The sequence below is a fragment of the Lepidochelys kempii genome, chromosome 10 (genome assembly GCF_965140285.1).
Source record: "Lepidochelys kempii isolate rLepKem1 chromosome 10, rLepKem1.hap1, whole genome shotgun sequence".
Taxonomy (NCBI): domain Eukaryota; kingdom Metazoa; phylum Chordata; order Testudines; family Cheloniidae; genus Lepidochelys; species Lepidochelys kempii.
Window position 1 is genome coordinate 60,700,088 of NC_136389.1, and position 23,143 is coordinate 60,723,230.

Here is a 23,143-nt window from a genome sequence, read left to right on the forward strand (position 1 = left end):
GGATAATCATCATAGACTGCAAAAGTCCACATTCCTGACCAGCCCTTGTACTGGACAGGCAACTTGGCTGTAGGCAAATTGAAAGAGTTGGACTTGAAGGGTTGAATCGTCACTTGGATCTCTGGGTTGATTAAATTGGGGTCCACTAAGGAAGCATGGATAGCTGACACTTGTGCTCCGGTGTCCCTCCACGCGGTGACCTTCTTCCCACCCACACTCACAGTTTCCCTCCGCTCCAAGGGTATCTGGGAGGTATCTGGGCCTGTGGACCTCTGGTGTGATTCCGGTGCAATGAACTGTAATCTGTTGGGGTTCTTGGGGCAGTTGGCCTTTACATGCCCCAGCTCGTTACTTAAAACATCGTCCAGCTGACGGGTCACTGGGGCGAGGAGGGTTGCTGGAGAACGGGGTGGTGGGACGATAAGGGGTCTGGAGGGTTCTTTGGGAGGTAGGTGGGGCTTTGGGCGGCCCCCGGTAATAGGGTGTGGTCTGGGGTGGTCCCTTCTGGTCTCCGCTCCAACTGCGACCAGTTTTCTTCTTCTCTGCCACCTCCACCCATCTGGCTCCAATCTCTCCTGCCTCAATTACAGTTTTGGGTTTCCCATCTAGGATGTATCTTTCTATTTCCTCAGGAACACCCTCTAAGAATTGTTCCATTTGCATTAGGAAGGGCAAATTTACTGGAGATTCAACACTTGCTCCTGATATCCAGGCATCCCAATGTTTTACAATGTGGTAGGCATGTCGGGTAAATGACATGTCTGGTTTCCACCTTAGGGCTCTGAACCTCCGACGAGACTGCTCGGGTGTTATCCCCATTCTGACTCTCGCCTTGGATTTAAACAGTTCATACTTGTTCATATGTTCTTTAGGCATTTCAGCTGCCACCTCAGCTAAGGGTCCACTGAGCTGCGGCCTCAGCTCTACCATGTATTGGTCAGTAGAGATGTTGTACCCAAGGCAGGCCCTTTCGAAGTTTTCTAAGAAGGCCTCAGTATCATCACCTGCCTTGTAGGTGGGGAACTTTCTGGGATGGGAAGTGGTACCTGGAGAAGGATTGCTAGGGTTTGTTGGTATATTCTGCTGGGCCTTTATCCTCTCCATCTCCTCCACATGCTTCCTCTCTTTTTCCTTCTCCTCCTCCTTCAGCCGCATGAGTTCTATCTGTCTTTCATGTTCCCTTTGTTTTTCCTCAGCCTGAAATTTGGCTAATTCCAGCTGTAGTCGAGCTGAGGATTTGGCCATTCTAACCTCTCTGTTTTTAACTAACTTTACACCCGAGGTTTGGAAATAAACAAACAAAACTTGGCTGTAAAATTTTGCTGTGCTGGAATAGAATACCTATTCTCTGATAGTGATTGTCAGCCTACAGAAAAAGACAATTCCCTTGTCTCTGCTCTGGGCCCAAATTAAAGCAAAAAACCTCCAACTACTTGGAAACCTGCTTACCCAGCCCAAAGAAGAAAAAAAATTTCTTTTCAAACCTGTGCTCCTTGTAAAACAAAAAAAAAAATCAAAATCCTAAAAAAACCCCTGCCACTTTTGTCTCCAGGCAAATGGGTAGAGCACACACCCCCTATTTACTTTTAGGAAGAAAAGAAAAGAAAAAAAAAAACCCTCTGGGTTGGAAGACTGTGAATTTCCCTGCAGGAGTTAAGTACCCTGCCTCCAGGCAAAGAAAACCTGCAATTCACAAGATAATCCCCTTTTGTCTCTGCTTGGCCACAAAGCAGAGAGAAACCAAGCTGCTTTCAGTTTCAAAGCTGCCTTCTGGACTTCCTAAAAATTCCTTTTTAAAATCTGTATTTCTAGTTCAAAAAATCTCAACTGGATCTCAAAATGATTTCAGGTTAATCCCACCACTGTGCCACCATGTCAAGGTTCCTCCCCCACTCTGAACTCTAGGGTACAGATGTGGGGACCTGCATGAAAGACCTCCTAAGCTTATCTTTACCAGCTTAGGTCAAAACTTCCCCAAGGTACAAAATATTACCCCTTGGACAGGCCGCTACCACCACCAAACTAATACTGGTTACTGGGGAAGAGCTGTTTGGACGTGTGCTTCCCCCCAAAATACTTCCCAAAACCTTGCACCCCACTTCCTGGACAAGGTTTGGTAAAAAGCCTCACCAATTTGTCTAGGTGACTACAGACCCAGACCCTTGGATCTTAAGAACAATGAACAATCCTCCCAACACTTGCACCCCCCCCTTTCCTGGGAAATGTTGGATAAAAAGCCTCACCAATTTGCATAGGTGACCACAAACCCAAACCCTTGGATCTGAGAACAATGAAAAAGCATTCAGTGTTTTACAAGAAGACTTTTAATAAAAAATAGAAGTAAATAGAAATAAAGAAATCCCCCCTGTAAAATCAGGATGGTATATATCTTACAGGGTAATTAGATTCAAAAACATAGAGAACCCCTCTAGGCAAAACCTTAAGTTACAAAAAAGATACACAGACAGAAATAGTTATTCTATTCAGCACAATTCTTTTCTCAGCCATTTAAAGAAATCATAATCTAACACATACCTAGCTAGATTACTTACTAAAAGTTCTAAGACTCCATTCCTGTTCTGTCCCTGGCAAGCGCAGCATACAGACAGACACAGACCCTTTGTTTCTCTCCCTCCTCCCAGCTTTTGAAAGTATCTTGTCTCCTCATTGGTCATTTTGGTCAGGTGCCAGCGAGGTTACCTTTAGCTTCTTAACCCTTTACAGGTGAGAGGAGCTTTCCCCTGGCCAGGAGGGATTTCAAAGGGGTTTACCCTTCCCTTTATATTTATGACACAAACCAAGAGAAAGGGCTACAATTCTTTTACAACATATTTCCTTGCATGATCACAGCACTCCGACATTGTACATCTAATGCCACAGTTGCTCAGAACTTCAGTCATTGCTGGGGACAGAATTTCTGCTTCAGAAAACTAGGCTTCTATCCCCTGAAAATGCCCTTTCTACAGTAGAACCTCAGAATTATGAACTGACCGGTTAACCCCACACCTCATTTGGAACCAGAAGTACACAATCGGGTAGCAGAGAGAGAGAGGGAAAAAAAATAAATACAGTACAGTACTGTGTTAAACGTAAACTACTAAAAATAAAGGGAGTTTTAAAAAAAAAGATTTGACAAAGTAAGGAAACTGTTTCTGTGCTTTTCATTTAAATTAAGATGGTTTAAAAACAGCATCTTTCTTCTACGTAGCAAATTTCAAAGGTATATTGAGACAATGTTCAGTTCTTTTCTTTTGAAAGAACAACCCTATCGTTTTGTTCAGAGTTACAAACAACCTCTGTTCTCCAGGGTGTTCGTAACTCTGAGGTTCTACTGTAGTTTAGGTTTTTACCCTTTGTAGGTCAGTCGCTAGGGGGTAGTAGTTTGTATAGTCTCTCCCTCTTATTAGTCAGTATTTTAAAGAGTTGCAATTTACCCCTTGTGCTATGGTCATTTACTGCCTTACTTTTCAAGGTTTGGGTTTCTGGCAATTCCCTTTCATTGATTGGCAAGATGTCTGGTTTGTTTTGTTTTTTTTGTTTTTGTTTTTTTAATTCAGACTCTCCATTTTGAAGGTTTACAATATTTAAACCTTCAAGCAAATAATAATAAAAAAAAGGGTTTGTTTTTCTAACTAGTTTGTTTTACAAGTTCAGATTCAGATCCAGATCTAGATATTCCCAGGAACTGAAATGTTTAGATCTGGATTTTCAGTTTGACTCCCCCATCTTTAAAGTTATTAAAGTTGCTGTGTTTTTGAGCGCCTATCTCTTTTTTTATATTTAGGAAAGAAAGTAAAATGTGTTTATAAGCCATTCAAATGGAGTGTGCTATGTTGCACCCAATACGTATTGCTGTTCAGATGATTCTGATCCATGTTAGCACCCTGTATAATGTGAGCTATTTGTTTAAATTTAAAGCGCTATCCTCATTAAGACAGAATAATATGTTAATTGGTACACATCACACTGAGAACGGGAGGTATATGGAATAAAGTGTCATAAGCAGAGTATAAATTGCCTGTGACCTCCTGGGGGGAAATGCAGCCTAAGTTTCTGCTGTGTCTTAATGATCTTAGCGTTAAAAATAGATTTGCTTTTACTTTCAACTTTTTTTAATTTTTAATTAAAATTCCAGTAAGAAAACAGGATTTGGATTTTAGTTTAAACAAGGATCTAAGTGTGTGCCTGACTTAGAGAGAGAGCATAGTCTATAAATGTAGAAGTGGTTTGGTGCATATGTAAAAAAGAATTGTAAAATGTTATTGTATGCCACTGGATAGACCTATAATTTGAAGTGGGAAGCATAAACCCACACATGTAAATCAAACGTGCTCTTTGAAAGCCCCACTTTTTAACCATAGTTACTATTAAAAGCTAGAAAATTCTACTTTAAGTATGAATTTTCTTCTTAGGCCTTTCTCTGATTTTAATTAAACCAGTGCAAACCCCTCTGTGGACATTCTTATTTTGATTTTAGCTTAAAACTGTTCCTAATTGACTTCAGCTAAACCTGAATTAAGCCTGGTTTAACTGAAGTCTACATATTCTTTTTCACTTTAGTTAAAGTGGTTGAAAATCACATTTTAAATTAAACTTGTGTAACTCTGTGTAGATAGATTCTGAATGTGACTATTCAGCTGATGTGGCCTCTGTTAGCCAGTATACATAAATGGTATGTATTTGCTCTGGAGAAGAAAAGTTACTTTAAAGAAAATGTTGATGCACCAATATGCACTGCTGTTTGAGATGACTACTGGATTTGGTGACCTGCTCTTGGGTTTAATCAGCGGCTGAGCTGCTGCTGGCTGGGGCTTGATTTCAGAATCTGGGGAGTATCCTTGCAAAAAGCAAACAATTTTGCTGTTTGTGCACAAGGCACTGCCAGGTTTGGCTGAAGGTTGCAAGACATCCTTTATGTTGGACTTTCATGGATTTTTTTTTTCTTTCAATGAGAAAAGACTTCATTTCAAAGAGAAAATGTTAAAATAAGCCTGTCTCCTTTGACTTATTGATAGGCAGAAATGTTATGAGTAATACTGATATGTGAGAATAGGAGCCAGGAATTCAGCTCTAAATAGCACTGAAATAGATAGCGGAGACAGTAGCAATGTGTCCTTTTTCTGTCTGCTTTTCTTAGCTGTTGCGACTTGCTTTCATACTTGGATGTCAGTTGTTGCCTGTTGCATCCTGATATGGTAGGAATGTCCGAGCTGGAGACCATTAAAATCTGAGCTCAGCTCACCCAACAACGTAACTTTCAAAGATCAGATCTGAATTACTGTCTCCACCTTGAAATTATTTGCACATCAGACGCTCAGCAGCTAACCTCCAAGTAAGAAAACAAATGGCAAAAACTTGTCTTAAATTTGGACTGTGCTTGGGCTGAGAGAGACCAGGAAATAGAACCCAGTTCTCTGTCTTAGCAGAATAGGCCTTAAGACTGCTGGCCTGATACCATATTATAAATAGTAAAAACCGAACCAATGTTCAATAAAGTTTGTTTCCACTAGTGAAGAAACAGCTTGCATTTTCTTTCTGCTCTGCTGCATATCCTTTTCTCTTTGCTGGCTTATAATAGCCATATGCAGCTTTTGTTTTACTGCTGTACTTACTAGGGAAAATAAATATCAAAGGTAGCTCGAATCACCATGTGAAACATATTCCCAGAAGCCTAAGTCCCCGAGTGAAATGCATTTCTCTAGTCCCCAGATCCAAATCTGTGCTTCTCTTCTGCTACTTTCATATTTCTTTTCATTTCCCTCATTCCCCAGTTATTACAACTCTCTGTCTCCAGCTACCTCTACCATCCCTATTTTGGGCATGTCTAGCTGTCTGCCCAGACCAGCTCTCCACATGTGTTCCCTTTCTGTCTGGTTGTTTCAATTCTACCGATGGGCTGGCCGCTTAATAGAATCCCTTTCAAAAAGTGAACTGTACGAGAATTTGAGTGATTCAGAGCAGTGCAATTCCCTGCATCTTCCTTGTTCTGGCCTCAGGTGTGGCTCCAGTTCAGTGGGGGATTTCCCAAGTGCCAGAGCTGACATAGTGGCTCCACACACTTCCTGTAGCTCCCAGCATACGGGCATATTTGGAGTGTTTTATTCTCCAGTAGTGTCTGGCAACCCCAAGAACCAGTTTCCAGCCCTCCCAGCGTCAGGGCTCCGTTTGAGTGTCTTTAGCTACCTTTCAGAGTAGCAGCCGTGTTAGTCTGTATTCGCAAAAAGAAAAGGAGTACTAGTGGGACTAGTGGGGGAGGGGGGTGGAAGAAAATCTTTGCTATTCCAGCTGGTCCTGCTTCAAATGCAGTTCAGCTAGACTGCAAGATCCAGTGCAGTGGCTTACATTTTCAGGCCATTATGTGTCTGCCTTTTCCTTAAAGGGCTATATGTGAATGCTCTAAATGAAAAGCAACAATGCTTGGGGAAGTGTGGGGAAGCTCTATTGCGGCCGTCTGTGCTGTCTCTGCTCTGTGGATAGACAGGATTTCAGGCTCCAGGTCTCTGTCTGTGATCCTTTGTGAGACTAAATTGAGCTGGAAGGTGAAGCTGTGGCAGTCCTAGAAGATACCCTAGGCATAATCTATTCCTGTGTTGGAACAGAAAGAACATGTCTGCACAGTGGGGGGAAGGGAGGAGAGGGAAACGGGGGTAGGCAAGGAAGGATGTGGGGATTGTGAGGAGAGGCTAATGATTTTACCTGACAACATAGAGCTGCAGCTTGGTTGCATACGCTGGGATGGATTTCATTCAGTGGAGTATGGGAATAATGAAAATTTCTGGTGCACCACACAGTTAGTTTCATTGTATGTCTGGGGTCAATCAATTTTTTTTGATTGGTGGATAAATCGTTTTCCCCCCCTAACATTGTGAGGGGATGGTGGATTGATTTTTTTGCCTGAAATGATACTGTTTTGCAAGGCTGTTTTTGGGACGAAAAGACTTGTTTAAAAAAAAAAAATCAATTCGGTGGAGGGGACATTGTATCAAGGCTGCCCTGTTTCGGCATACCTGCCTATAATATCCAGCACTGTGATGTGGGGTGGGCTGGGCTTCCTTTGTGTTTAGGAAGCTCTAGTCATGCTGATGTAACATTTACCTCAGTAAAAACATATTTGGAATTTTTTTAACCAGACTGGATTGTATTTTCCTCAGAGACTCTGTGACTTTGGACCTAGTCCAGACAGCTATTCTCTTCCTGTAGAGATCTTGCCTTTTTCCAGTCCTCCTTTCCCTTTAGTGTGGCCTACTAGGCTGTGTCACTGCAGTAAACTTTCCAGACCTAAGGTCCCCTTTTTTTGGCAGGCGCAATTGATGTGCGCTTTTTTTTTTTAGTTTCAATAGCGTGATCTCTTAATTATTTTAAAGTTAGCCTATTGTACATTATGGTACAAACCAAAACTGTATGGACCATTCTGCTGACCTGCTGCCTAGTATTTCATGGTGCCATGTGAGAGACTGAGGTCCAGTTCCCAGAGCCAGTCACTTCAGGGTTGGCATTGCACTCAGCCATTGTGCAGAGGAAGCATATTGCATTACTGTTGAGTAGTCTCTGTGATGGAATGAAGAGAGATGATGATGGGCTCTGGAACCTTCTAACCAAGGATAGTTGCTGGAACCCAGGTCTAGAAGAGTGGGGAGAGGGATGTTTTCTACTTATCACTGGGAGCAAGGAAAGAAAGCCCCCCCCCCCACAAATGAAAATAAAAACTGACTAAGAAAAGCACAAAGGAGTGTTTGATTAAAAATGGAAGGAACTGACACCAGTATAAAAACAGGTTTCAGAGTAGCAGCCGTGTTAGTCTGTATCCGCAAAAAGAAAAGGAGTACGTGTGGCACCATAGAGACTAACAAATTTTTTGAGCATAAGCTTTCGTGAGCTACAGCTCACTTCATCGGATGTGTAGCTTATGCTGAAATAAATTTGTTAGTCCTAAGGTGCCACAAGTACTCCTTTTCTTTTTGCAGTATAAAAACAGTACAGGAGCAAATGGTAGAATTATAATTACAAGGAGAATATTGTAAACATCTTTATGGTGCCCCTCAGAGATGTAGTTTCACTTAAAATTAGAAGCAATGGTTTTAGAACCTTTTCATCTGAAAATCTCAAATTGTTTTACAAATGTTAGTTAATCCTCACAAGACCCTTGTGAGGCAAGTTGAGATCATTTCACTGCTACTGTAATTCATCCATCTCTGGTGGCAGCTGCTTCTAGTAGCCCAACTGCTACATTCCACAGCACATGGGTGTTCCTCATCGAAGTGCTGGCCCAGACCCACACTGCTTAGCTCATGAGAAGTGTCAGAACCACAGCACGAAGTGCAATTCTGAAAATAGTCTTCAAAATTGCAGTCTTTGAATTGTAGCTTCATGTGAACAGGTTGGAAGGAGACAGTCTTTTTTTAAAGTCTCACCTCCATGCATAGAATTGCCTCTTTCTCAGGAAAAAAAAATCCTACTCCTTGTAGATTGCAAAAGTGTTCAGATTTCCATCCAGTTTCTTGTCGTCTTCTACCAGAAGATCCATCATCTGTGCCTGCTTTGTCATATTTTTACTGTATGTCTGTTTGAGAAAAAGACTGTTATGTATTAGGAACAGCATGGACATACTTTCTTTTCTAATCTAACCTGGGTAAAGCAGGAAGAGGAAATTAGCTGCCTCTAAACAAAATGTGGATAATTAGGAATTGATGTTATTTATGTTACACCGTTTTTGAATTCTGTGGAGCTAATCTGGGTTTATACTGGTGTGAAAAAGAGGAGAATTGGGCCATCTGTTTTGTGTCTGGCAAAACTCCATGTTTAGTTTATTTTAAAAAGTGTTTTTTTGTATGGTGTTACACTGTGTGTGTGTGTGATGGTTTTTTCTTTTGGGTTTTTTGGGCCACAATCCAAGAGAGATGAGCCTGTGGAAAAGGGGAGAGTGTGAGGTGAAGATTCATTACTGCGCTGTCCTGGACTGAGTGCTGACTAATTTCAGTTTGTTTCTGGGAGTTGTACTGTGTTATCTGTATCCAGTTGACTAATTTCCTTTCTTTTTGATGCAGATCTAGACAATACTACTTGTTGTTTAATGTAACTGCAATGGGGGTTTCTTTTGTCTTGCATAGGAAATTTGTTTTTTTTTTCATTATATCTTACTTAGTTAATCCTCCTAAAGATATATTTCCCTTCAAGTCTGGGTTTTATGGTCTCCACTTCTGTTGAGTGAGGGCTTTAAATGGGGTAGTGATTTATCTAAGCAAGTGGTTTCTTTTTTATTTATCTGTCTTTGAAACACTCTGGATGTTCTCAAAGTATTCCCCACAGAATAAATAAAACCTGTGCCAGAAATGAAGAGAGAAGCAAACTTTTGTGTGTGCACTGATCTCAAACTGAAAAGCTTATTCAGTTACTCAGTGAGATTTTGTGGAAAAAGAATGCATATGAGAGGGGCTCAAAGTTGACAAAAGTCCTTAACAAAATAAAATCCTTCTGAATTCGGGTTTATAATGGAAATTCTAGGAGACCCATTTCATTTTAATCTGTGCTGCTAGTATCCTCTTGGATAACAGCCAAGAGGAATTTCTAGGAAAAAGCATATAGAACTGAAAGCTGAAGAATGCTACCAGGATATCAGACAAGACAAGCTGGCTGTAAGGCCAGGCTTTAGGTGGTGCTGGAGTGATGCTGCCCAGCTTCTAAACTACCCCAGCAAATATAGGCCACTGTACTGGCTAAAAGCAGTTTTAGGCTGTTTCTCCCCATCAGTGCACTCAGTATTGAGATTGAAAATTCAAGACAAACACCAGAGGGCAGCTGGGTGCTGAGACCGAGTTTGAATTATGTCAAATTGCACAAAGGCAAATAAAGAAGATTGTTGTTTACAGGACAATTGAGAGACTGAGTTTGATGCCTGATATGCTTTAGGTTTCTGAAATTATTTTGCATGGTACTGTACAAGGATAGTACAACTCTTTCACTTTTTTTCTTCACATCCTCTTGTGCTATGGACGGAATCCTTGTCTGCTGAATAAATGTTTTTTGTGTGAATATCATATTCATCCAATATTCTTTTTTTCTTTTCCACTCCTAGTGTTTCTGATGTAGTGGAGTGTCTGGAAATGGAAAATAGCTTTGATGGTTTAACTGTGAGACAAGTGAGTTGAAAATATTCTATAGCTAAATCCTCACAATAAAATTGGATGGTTTTAGGCTGATCATTTTGCTAAATCCTTTCACTGTTTCTGAAACTTATGCAGGAAAAAGAGTATCTGAAAAGTTTGTGTGAAGATTGGCCAGTTTCACTGTCAGGCCTGAAAATAGGCAAAACTTACGTAGATTTATTAATGAATGTCACATGCTTATCTACTCCAGAGGAGTTAGAAAAGGAGTACTTGTGGCACCTTAGAGACTAACCAATTTATTTGAGCATAAGCTTTCGTGAGCTACAGCTCACTTCATCGGATGCATTCATTTTAGAAATTGGTTAGTCTCTAAGGTGCCACAAGTACTCCTTTTCTTTTTGCGAATACAGACTAACACGGCTGCTACTCTGAATCCAGAGCAGTTGGGATTCTTGGCTTTTTACATGGGAGTCCCTGGTGTATAATTGTATTACATGGCTACCTTTTCAAACACATTACTAACACAAGTTTTATTTTGTTCAAAAAATGACCATTGAGTGCAAAGGCTGTGATGTACTAGCACTGTAATTCAAGACTGCTGATTTCCCATGAATGTAGCTAACACACAAATGAAATTTTGTGCATACCCTCTTATGTCAATGTGCAGAGTAATTTGATTAGCTTACCACAGCCCTTTGCCAGGTCAGCTTGCCTTGTTTATTGCTTTGTAGCAATAAACTTTCTGAAATTGATCCACTATACTCCATTACTATCAACATTTAACTCTTTTTCTGAAATTATTTGTTGTTCAGCACAGTGAGATTTGTAATAGCAATGTCACTGGTGCAGCTCGGTGCCAAGTGAAACCACTGAATACAAGCACAAACCTACTTGAAATATAAACTTGCTATCAACATTCCTAATTATCTCTCTCATGCAGCTGGGTCCTAGCGGGCCCAATTCATTTCCCACTGAAATCACTGGAATTTCTCCTTTTACTAAAATGGGAGTTGGGGCGGTAATCCTTTGGACAAATCATAGAATATCAGGGTTGGAAGGGACCTCAGGAGGTCATCTAGTCCAAACCCCTGCTCAAAGCAGGACCAATCCCCAACTAAATAATCATTTAAATTAAATAATTTAATTCTGGGCTCTTTTCTCTTTTGAAAAAGGAACAGATTTCATATGTTGGAAGGGAACATCTCTGCCACTGAATAATTAAGGAAACCCCCACTTTTCCACACCTGTATTTGGGGTGTCTGTTGCAAGTCTAACTGCAGTGGAGGACAGAGTTGTTTAAACTTCTCCATATCTAGTCTCTCATACTGCTGCCCATCATCAGAATATCGGATTACCTTCCAGATAAAATCAATAGCAATAATAAAGTCCTTAGTTGACCTCCTGGAATCTCTGGTTCTGACCTTTTGGGGGTAGAAACTCTTATGCCATTTGGTGGGTTGATTGGTTTGGGCTTTTTAGAGGGGGGGAGACATTTGAGTATATGGTGTTTAGAGAGCTTATTCCTTCACCCACTTACTTCCCTGGTCCTTCTCACATGAACAGAGAGCAACAATACCCAAAGTCCAAAGGTGCAAACAATTCGATGTTTATTGGGGTGAACTTCCAGCAAGCATGATTCCAGTTTCCTTCCTTAGTATCCTCCTTCCCAGCTCTGACACCACAGAGCCTTACACCTGTGTCCCTGTTCCCATTCCTACCCTTAGCCAAACATGATTCCAACTTCCTTACTCCCATTCCCTGTTCCTATTTCCCCCTTTAGCCAAACATGATTCCAATTTTCTTACCCCGTTCCCATCTCACATGCCCACACCCTCCCACTCCCACTCACTTCCTCATTGACTACAGATTATATAGTAAAACTTGAGTTCTGCTTAGCTATACCTTAACCAATCATTTTCCTGAAATTTAACTAACCAATCCTAACATATTGTAACATGATTATGTAACCAATTATATCCTACCACCTTAATTAGTTTACACCCAGCAAAATTAATTATACAGCAGACAGGAACAATCACAGAACCAGACAGAGATTATACAGACAAACAATAGCAAAGTGGGAACTATAATGACAAAACAATACAGAAGTGAGGATTTCACATCCCAGCTATTGATAAGTGAGTTCTTGCCAGCCAGGATGCTATCAAACTAAGTTTCCTTTTACATTTTCTAGGCACTTCCCTTTCTCTGGAGGTGATAGGAACTATCAGGACAGGATTGTATTCCTAACAGCCGAATAGCACCTTATTTCAGTGTGACTAGTTTGGAATGTGAGGATGTGACCGTTCGCTTCCCAGCTTATGGCTGCCTCTGCTGCTTAGCCAAAGGCCTGAGCCTAAGCACAGGGCCACAAACTGTCACAGTAAGAGAAGGCCCTTACCCCGGCAGACAGTGATTTCTTTCTTTTATACGTCTAGAACTAGCCAAGTGATAAGAATACACCTAAATTCTTAGAGTATAGGCCTTTACAGACAGGCCTGAATATCTATATCCTAACATATGGGGATGTCCGTGTTGAAAGAGCCATTCTTGGTATGGAGGGAACCGTCCTTGAGACAGACTTGACATCTGCTATATAATTATTTTACAGCTTTGCTTTCTGTATTTCTACATCACTGTGATGGAGTGTTTGCCCCACATTTGCCCAGAAAGGTTTAATACAGAGTGAGAAGAGGGCTAATTAACCCAACAAGCCACAGCTGAGGGGAATCAGGTGGCTAAGCAATCCCCTGATTGAATGAAGAAGCCTAGCTGAGGAGGAGTGAACTGGGCTGTGACTGTAAAGGCAGCAAATTGGCAGCAGAAGGGAGTTGTTGCGAAAGTCTGCAGTCATTCCCTGGGAGAAGGGAGATGTGTTTGGGCTGGCAATCCCAGAGAAGGAAGGAAGCCAGGAAGGTAGGGCAGGGCTTGGAGAAAGGCAGTAAGGTCTAGATGGGGTCAAGCAGACCTTGACTGCTGGCTAGAGGGTCCCTGAGCTGGAGGCCAGAGTACAGGGTGGGCCCAGGTTCCCCTGCCAGTCACTATGGGCGTGGCATACAAGTCAGTGAACAGCAAGACTGCCCAGGATCACTGAAGGAGGCTTTGGAACCCTGGAAGGGGAAGACCGGTATAGTGACCTGGCCAGAGAGACAAGTCCTGAAGAGGCAGCAGCAGCAGCTTATGGGGTGAGAGAAGGGCTGCAGACCCAGAGAGAGAGGTGGTGAGAGGGCATGCAGCCATGGGAAGCAGTGTTGACCTGGGGAGCTATTCCTCAGAACGACCAGGAGGAGGTGCCATACTAGGGGTAAGTGGACCAACCTGTCACAATCACATTAAACTGCTTGAGATTAACTTTTGTAGTCAAAATAAAAATATGCTCGGGGTATTTCTTACAAATCTGATACCTCTCCTGTAGTCTTCTCAGATGTCAAATGTACCCAGTGGTAGAGGCCTGTAGAAGCCCTTATCGAAGGATTACAAACTGGCTGCAGTCTTTTTCAGTTGGATCTGCATGGGACTCAGTCTGTGTTCAGTGTTTAAACCCCATCCAGATCTAATTGAAGGATCTGGGCCTATAATTCTGGATCAACTACAAAGCTCTATGCAATCTTGCCCAGTCCTACACCTCTCCTTTGGTTTTGTTTGCCATAGTGTCATTCTGTAATTTTGTTGTGGTTTTTGAGGTATTTTTTTAAATCTCTCTCCTGTTACTGTGGGGGGAAAACCCATGCAAACCGTAGGAACTCCCTAACTATTCAGGGCTAAGAACGAAACATGCTATACCTGAAATGCTCTCAAACGTACAAAGCAAACAAGGTGAAAAATTAGAAATATTTTCCCCTCTAATCTTTCAGTTGTAGGCTTTAGGTGTTACTTTATAACATTAGGTATGTAATGTCAGGAAATGTTGAACTGAACAAATTGCCTGCATGATTGGCTATTGCACAATTAGGTTGAGTTATTAAGCCACTTAAGAGAATTCAAGCAGGTGATGACCCCTGAGGGTCTGCAGACTAAGATTTCCAAAGGTCAGCATATCCATTCAACACTTTTTAGGGGTTCACCAATGAGAAAAGGTTGAAAACCTCTGTACTAGAGGAATAGCCAGGTAATTCATGCACTTGGGTTTTGGTGTGAATTTGGTAGAGTGAAAAAAGAGGATCAAAGGTGAGTGGAATGGAAAAGACTTGGGAAATGTGAGCAGTGGCCTGTGGGGGCAGAGAACAGAACTCTGGCAGTTTGAATGACGCCCAGATTACATTGTAGACAATACTGTTTATCAGGTGTGTGGTGTATGAGAGTATCTGAATAAGCATTGTCTAGAGGATAGAGCAAGGGACTGCAAATAAAGTTTTCTGTATCCTCTTCATGACATACTGCCTTGCTGTATATGTGCTGTGAAATGGGAAAAATCACTTAATTTTCTTTAGGCTTCAGTTTCCTCATCTGTAAAATGGGGAATAATACTTGCCTATCTCCTAGGGGTGTTACTCTCAGAAAATCCTTCAGTGAAATTTGCAGTTAATAGGGAAAAGTTTACAATGATAATCTGTTGCATGTAAATCCAGGTCATTGTTATAAGAGGCGAGACTTTGTATTTTTTGGCTATCAGGCTCTTCATTTTGCATTCTGTTATGTTTGCAGAAAGTGTTTAATTTTATTTAAAATATTTTTGTGTGGAAAGGAGAGGAGGATGTAACAGTGATGCCAGTGTGAAGACCTGGACTGAAAGGATACTATGGAGGGTGGGGACAGGGCGGGGGGTGTCTCTCTATTATTATTTATTATTTTATTATTGTTGTTATATTTTTGGGTAGGCTTGTTTTGGTAAGAGACCTTCCCAAATAGGTAAAGGAGACAGAATTGGTAATCAAATTTCCACTTAAAGGAGGTGGGTCAAGAAGAGGCACTTAAAAACCAGTACCATAGAAAGAATGGGCCAAATAATCATTAGGTCCATGCATGCAGTTGCCATTCAGTCTAAAGAGTCCTGCATTTTCATCCAAGCGCAGAGATTGATCCATTGGTGACAGAATCTTCTTCCTTATGGGTGTTAATGCAGTGTGTTCAAGGTGCAGCTAAAGTTCCTCCCCCAGCACATGGGTGACAATGACACACACACGTGATTTGATCAAAACTATGTACACAAAAATAATATTCATTTGCAGTTCATTAGGAAATTAAGAATGTAAAATATACATTCTCGCGTCCCTATTCCGCTTGTTGATTTCTTTGTTTACAGTATTAATGGACAGTCTCTCCACTTTTCATTTTTTTCCCACTTAGATAATGCCTGATGAACTCCTGCCCTTGGATCCTTGACTATTCAGTTTTCTGCATTCTGGTAGCCTTTTTTGCAATTCTTTCTATAGCCAGGGACTTGACTGGACGTGTGAATCAGCAGCAATGGCGAAATCTACTTTAAGCAGCTCGCTTGGTAAATTGCATGCTGTGTTCCTAATTATACACACACAAACTTGTGGGAGCATAATCATATAGTTCCCCAGTGCGTAGCTGAGTTGCTGTGCCCAGATTTTGAAAGCTAAAGGAGAAGATGATTCTTTTTAATATTGACTTACAAAGTAAAAGCCAGGGACCTAGGGCCACTTGGCTCAGTCTTTGCTGTGCTAAGAAAAGATCACTTAGTCTGCTTTGAAGGAAAGCTTCCCTCTAAAAAGCAACCTGAAAACTAGAGCAGTTGTTTAAATCTTGATTCCTACTCTTGTAACAGGACAGGAATCCCTCGGGGAAACCACTCCTGCAGCTGCCAGATTAATAAACTGCAATTGTAGGGAACAGATCCTACTTCTGAAATATACTAAAACTCTGTGGCCTGCACTGAACAGACACACAACTGTGTCAATGTTTCATTTATATAATGGCTAATCTCCTGCTTAATGAATATTTGAAGTCAAAATGTGTCACTGTACATTTGGATGAAACACTGCTGACTTTTCTACTTTTATGCCACATAGAAGAACAGTGCACTCGTCATCAATATTATCCCTGCATTGCTTCTTTACTCTAACCTGGGGTATATTTGGTGTTAGAGCTGAATACGTTATTTTTAGCCGTGCTTTAGGCATTCCAACTGAGACTTTATGCTGTGTGCTAATTTTGAAGAAGGTGGCCATATTTTCAGTGTATCTCAGTAGTTGATCCTCACTGCTAGGTGGATTAAGACCAACTGGGACCTTGCTCTACTAAAATTTGCACCCCATCCCAGACTCTTCCTGTATCTGTAATGCCCCTGGGCTATTTTGGATAGTTGGGGGCTAAAAAGGTTGGCTTTATCCATTCTTCCCTTCCCCTTGTCTGAAAGCTTCTTTTTCTTTGTGCTGCTGGACTATTGGTACATTCTTCTCTTATTTGATTTCAGGGTGGGTGGTTCCTTCACTTGCTGTCCTGTGGCCTGTTACATGAGCAGGGAAAGGCTTGATGCATTCAAAATGCTCATAGCTATCGATTGTCTGCTCTTTCCCCGAGAAACAAGCATCTCCCCCAGTGCTGGCAGGAAATCCTTGAAGCTGCATCTTGGGAGGCCAAAGCCATGTTCCCATTGCCCCCTGCAACAATGTTTTGGTCCCATGAGGTGTTGCAAGCCCTTCCCAAAAACCTGTGTAGCTAGTTGCACTATGGGATCGCTACCCTCAGTGCACTGCTCTGTGCATCAAAGCAAGTGCTGCTAGTGAGGACACACTCCACTGACAGAATGAGTGTGGTGTGGAGTTGTACAGCTGACTTAATTACTGTGGAGGCTGGATGTTGATTTACATTAAGTTGACTTAACTTTGTAGTGTAGACATGCCCTCAGTGATCCTGCATTCAAAGATCATCTTCCAAACTTGAGGTCCAGCTATCCTGAAGCACAATCATTTAGCTGGTGAAGGAGTCTCAATGCTCAGAAGAACTAATGGGGCACTGTTTGTGTTCAGATTATTTGTCTTTTGCCTGGATCATAAGTCTGAAAATTTGGCCATTTTAAATTTACCTGGCTTGTCCACCTATCATTTTAGCAACTCCACAGAAAAGAAATTGTCATTGCTGGGGGTAATCCTCAAGTGACCCATCTCCTGTTGCCCATTCCCAGCTTCTGGCAAACAGAGGCTAGGGACACCATCCCTGCCCATCCTGGCTAATAGCCATTGATGGACCTATCCTCCATGAACTTTTCTAGTTCTTTTTTTAACCCTGTTATAGTCTTGGCCTTCACAACATCCTCTGGCAAAGAGTTCCACAGGTTGACTGTGTTGTTGTGTGAAGAAATACTTTTTTGTTTTTAAACTTGTTGCATATTAATTTCATTTGATGACCTCTAGTTCTTGTGTTATGAGAGAGTAAATAACACTTCCTTATTTACTTTCTCTACACCAGTCATGATTTTATAGACGTCTGTCATATCTCCCCTTAGTCAATCTACACTACGAAATTAGGTTGATCTTATAGAAGTCGATTTTTAGAAATCGATTTTATACAGTTGATTGCGTATGTCCACACTAAGTGCTTTAAGTCGGTGGAGTGCATCCTCACTACCGTGGCTAGCATCGACTTATGGAGTAGTGCACTGTGGGTAGCTATCCCACAGTTCCCGCAATCTCTGCCGCCCATTGGAATTCTGGGATAAGTTCCCAAAGCCTGATGGGGCAAAAACATTGTTGCGGATGGTTTTGAGTACAGGTAGTCAGTCACGCCCCCCCCCCCCCCCCCGGGGAAGCAAGGTCAGACAATCGTTTCGCGCCTTTTTCCCCTGCAGATGCCATACCACGGCAAGCATGGAGCCCGCTCAGCTTAGCTCACCATCACCGCTGCTGTTGTGTCCTGGGTGCTGCTGTCAGCAGACAGTGCAGTAGGACTGCTAACCGTCATCATCCACCACTTTCACTGCAACTCCGCTCTCCTCCTCCCCAACGATGAGCTCGGGGGATCCGTTCTGGTCCTCCTGGGTACTGTATGACTGCTAATCGTTGTCATCCACTGCTTCCGCTGCAACTCTGCTCTCCTGCAGACACCAGACCACAGCAAGCATGGAGCCCGCTCAGCTCACCGTCACTACTGCTGTTGTGAGCATTGTAAACACCTCGCGTATTCTCCTGGAGCATATCCAGAACCAGGCTAAGAGACGCCAGCACAAGGAGGATTTTGAGGAGGACATGGACATGGATGTTCCTGAAAGCATGGGCTGTGGCAATTGAGACATCATAGCTGCAGTGGGGCTGGTTGAGACGGTGGAACGCTGATTCTGGGCCCGGCGAACAAGCACAGATTGGTGGGACCACATAGTGTTCCAGGTATGGGATGATTCCCAATGGCTGCGAAACTTTCGCATGTGTAAAGGCACTTTCCTGGAACTCTGTGAATTGCTTTTTCCCCCCACCCTGAAGCACAGGAATACCAAAATGAGAGCTGCCCTGACAACTGAGAAGTGAATGGCGATAGCCCTGTGGAAGTTTGCAATGCCTGACTGCTACCAATCAGTCAGGAATCAATTTGGAGTGGGCAAGTCTACTGTGGGGGCTGCTGTGATCCAAGTAGCCAATGCAATCATTGATGTTCTGTTATCAAGGGTAGTGACTCTGGGAAATGTGCAGGTCATACTGGATGGCTTTGCTGCAATGGGGTTCCCTGACTGTGGTGGGGTGATAGACAGAACACACCTCCCCATCTTGTCACCGGACCACCTTGCCAACCAGTATGTAAACCGCAAGGGGTACTTCTCAGTGGTGCTGCAAGCACTAGTGCATCACAAGGGACGTTTCACTGACATCAACATGGGATGGCCGGGAAAGGTGCATGACTCTCCCATATTTAGAAACTCTGGGCTGTTTGAGCAGCTGCAAGAAGGGACTTACTTCCCAGACCAGAAAATTATCGTTAAAGATGTTGAAATGTCAATAGTTATCCTTGCGGACCCAGCCTACCCCTTGCTCCCATGGCTCATGAAGCCTTACACAGACAGCCTGGACAGTAGTAAGGATCTCTTTTAGCCAAGCGCAAACAGCCCAGCATGAATGGGGTCCTTTTACTGTTCCCTTACAAAAATTCCCCTAGTTCAACTAGGTGACCATGAACGCTATTGCTTTTAAACCCTGTACTGTAGTTACAAATGTGCACTCACCAGAGGTGCCTTCTCCAGCTTCAGAGTCGGGGATCCCGCCTTGGGAGGGTACTGGCTCCAGGGTGATGGAAAGGTCCTGGCTGCCAGGAGAACGGATTCACCGCTTGCCTGCTGCGCATCCTCCTCCTCCTCTTCCTCATCCACAAAATCTTCCTCCCTGTTGCGTGAGACTCCCTCCTTGCAGGTGTCCACGGACAGTGGTCGGGGTAGTGGTAGGGGTCCCCGCCCCAGAATGGCATGCAGTTGTTCATAAAAGCGGCATGTATGGGGCTCTGACCAGGAGTGACCGTTTGCCTCCTTTGTCTTTTTGGTAGGCTTGCCCGAGCTCCATAACTTTTACGCGGCACTGCTGTGTGTCCCTGGTGTAGCCTCTGTCCAATATGCCCTGTGAGATTTTGGCAAATATATTTGCATTTCTTCTTTTGAATCGGAGTTCTGCCTGCACAGATTCTTCTCCCCATACAGCAATCAGATCCAGTATTTCCCTTTCAGTCCATGCTGCAGCTCATTTGCGATTCTGGCACTGCATGGTCACCTGTGCCGCTGAGCTCGCCATGCTGACCAAACAGGAAATTAAATTCAAAATTTGCTGGGGCTTTTCCTGTGTAACTGGCTAGCGCATCGGAGTTCAAAGCGCTGTCCAGAGCCGTCACAATGGAGCACTCCTGGAGGCCAATACCGTCTATTTCCGTCCGCACTACCCCAAATTCAACCCAGCAAGGTTGATTTTTAGCGCTACTCCCCTCGTCGGGGAGGAGTACAGAAGTTGATTTTAAGAGCCCTTTAGGTCGACAGAACAGGGTTGGTTGTGTGGACGCGATCATTTTTAAATAGACCTAATGTGGCTAAATTTGACCTAACTCTATAGTGTAGACCAGGCCTTATTCATCTCTCCTCATATGGCAGCTGTTCCATAGCCCTAATTGTTTTTGTTGCCCTTTTCTGAACCTTTTTAAATTCCAATATATCCTTTTTGAAATGGGGAGACCACATCTGCACACAGTATTCAAGATGTGGGCGTACCATGGATTTTATATAGAGACAATATGATATTTTCTGTCATCGTATCTATCCCTTTATTAATGATTCCCAACATTGTTAGCTTTTTTGACTGCTGCTGCTGCACAATGAGTGGATATTTTCAGGGAAATAGCCACAATGGCTCCAAGATCTTTCTTGAATGGTTGTATATGTATAGTTAAGATTGTTTTCCAATGTGCATTACTTTGCATTTATCAGCATTGAATTTCATCTGCCATCTTGTTGCCCAGTCTCTCAGTTTTGTGAGATCCCTTTGTAGCTCTTTGCAGGCTTCTTTGGGCTTACTTGTCTTGAAAATAGTGTACTGTGGCAGATTATGAAATAAACACTCAAATGCAGAAAAGTAAGATGCTGTTGTGTGGTGTTCTTAACCAGTAAAAACATGCTGCTATTCTGCACATCAGGTAAAAAGGATGCAGTCCTTGTACACTACAGTAAAATTCAACCATATGAATATTTTCAGCACTTTCAGGTGTGAGCTGTTCACAGCGTTCCAGCCATTTGCCCTCTCTTGGCGGGGGGGGGGGGGGGGGAAAGCTGGATGGCCAAAATGTCAGGGTTGTCTTGCTGTGGAAATGTTGAAATAGTCCAAAAGCTGCACATTTACTCCAAAGGTCTAAGTCTGTTTTACCTGGTCTGTGCGCACACAGTATGATGTTCTCATGAGATACTGAAACATTATCCCCTGTGTTCATTGTAGCCGCATCCTTACTTGGAATATTGATTCCATTTTTCTGTATAGGTCATCAGAATTTTTCTGGCATGGTTATTTCTGATGAGCCAGCAGACCTTTGCTCTTTGGTTTGTTTTTCTCTTTGTCACTTTCTGTTTAGTATGGGTTGACACTAAGATGATTGGTATTAATTATATTACCATCCTTTAATTCTTTATTAATTGAATCCTGTTCCATTATCTTTCCTGGGATTGATGTCAGACTGACAGGCTTATAATTATCCAGGTCATCCTGTTTACCCTTTTTTAAAATATTGGTACATATTTGTTTTCTTCCAGTCTTCTGGAACTTCCCCAGTGTTCCAAGTCTTATTGGGGGAAAAAAAATCAACATTTACGGTCCAGCAAGCTCCTCATCAGCTCTTTCAAGTGATGCAATTTCCTCTTGTTTGCATTGTATTCACTACACCGAGCCACACTGAACAATGGAAGAAAAATCATAGTACAATTTACCCTTTTCTCTGCTTTGTTAAATAGAAGCATCTGTTTTCCTTGTTGGGTTTGAAATGTTCAGAAGAAAAGTAACACCTGGCAGAGGCATGATACTACTTGCTGGGGAGAGTTGTCTTCAGATGCATACCCGCAATTCTGGAAATATTTCAGTGGATTAGATGTGTAACTGAGCAGAATTCGATCTACTGCTGGTAAAAACCTTTATTAATTCAGCATAATATTTAACATTCTGTGAATACTTCCTTTTTTTTTTTGTATTGTGGCTAAATCCACGTTTTCTCTCTCCCTCTTCCATTGTATTGAGGAGAATGCAAAGGAAGGTGGTTTTAGTATTTAAAAAAAAAATCTAAACTAACATATGCTTTACTACCTCTGAATTTATGGTTGGTTCTCAAGTGCTTACTCCACGCCCTTGCAAATATTGCTGGAAGGAAAAGATAGGTACATGTGATTTAATTCTCCACTCTGTTTTTAAATGCTTGTAGTTCCATAATGGATTATGCTCTCCCTACAAATAATACAGCGTGTGTTTGTAACAATATTTAAACAAAGGGCCAGTGTTGTAAGAAAACTATTCTAGTAAGAAATTTGGAAAGTATAGGTTCCTACTGTAGCAAATAATATTTGTATTATTGTAGTGCCAAGGAGTCCTGGACCAGGGCCCCATTGTGCTAGGCACTGTACATACACAGAACAAAAGACAGTCCCTGCCACAAAAGCTTTGATTCTACTCCATTGTCTAGCTAGGTAATGAATTGTATGAAACTGTGTATAGTTAATTGTCTTTCATTTCAGTTATTTGAGACAAATGAACCTAAATATCACTTTAAAAACAGACAATTGTAATAATCTTTGGCATTGTTTGTGTGTCCGGATAACATGACTTCTTTACTTTGAGATATTGGAGTGCATGTTTAGTTTTTGCTTTCCACAGTTGGTTTTTATTGTTACTCCAAAGAGTAGCAAAATTGGAATTTTTACTTCGTTACTGTGAATACCTTTCAGTATACTTGAAAAGTACTGAGCTTTGCATCAGTGGGGAAGTAATATGACTGGAAAACCTGCAGAGGGCACTGTATTATCTCAGATGAGAGCTGCAGGACCCCAGAAGCATTCTGGATGCGTGTTTACCCTGTTTTCTGAATTTCTGTAAAATGGAAAAATAAATTTTTGTAAAGTTAATTGTGTTATAAAGATTCAGTAGATTTACTGGGTGTGCATTAAAATGGAAAATTGTAGCTATCCTATCTCTGGGGTGAAGGGACAGACTAGAAATCCTGTTCCACATTTCCTTCATTAGCTCTTTGTCAAGATCCCCAAGCAATAACTTAGTAAATATTTCAGTTTTGTAGGTACGTGGGGAAATGCTGAGCAGTTTCTATTACTGAAGGGCAGCTATTTAAGTCTGTAGTTGAACAGGAGGCTTTAGTTTATCCTATGACAATATAAGGTAAATTATACAGTTGTTAAATTTGGAGATTCTAAGCACCAAATGAAAGGATGTTTGGACAGTATTGGATAGAGTGTGCAGACAGCTTGTTCCAATGCCCTGAGAAGAGATCCTGGTTTTCAGATATGAAATCAAGCTCTTGTACAGATGCAGTATTGAAATAAGAACTTCTGTATGCAAGGTAAATGATTTGTGATTGACAACTACAGTAAACTATGGTCCTCCAACCCTCCTAGACATTGAAAATTG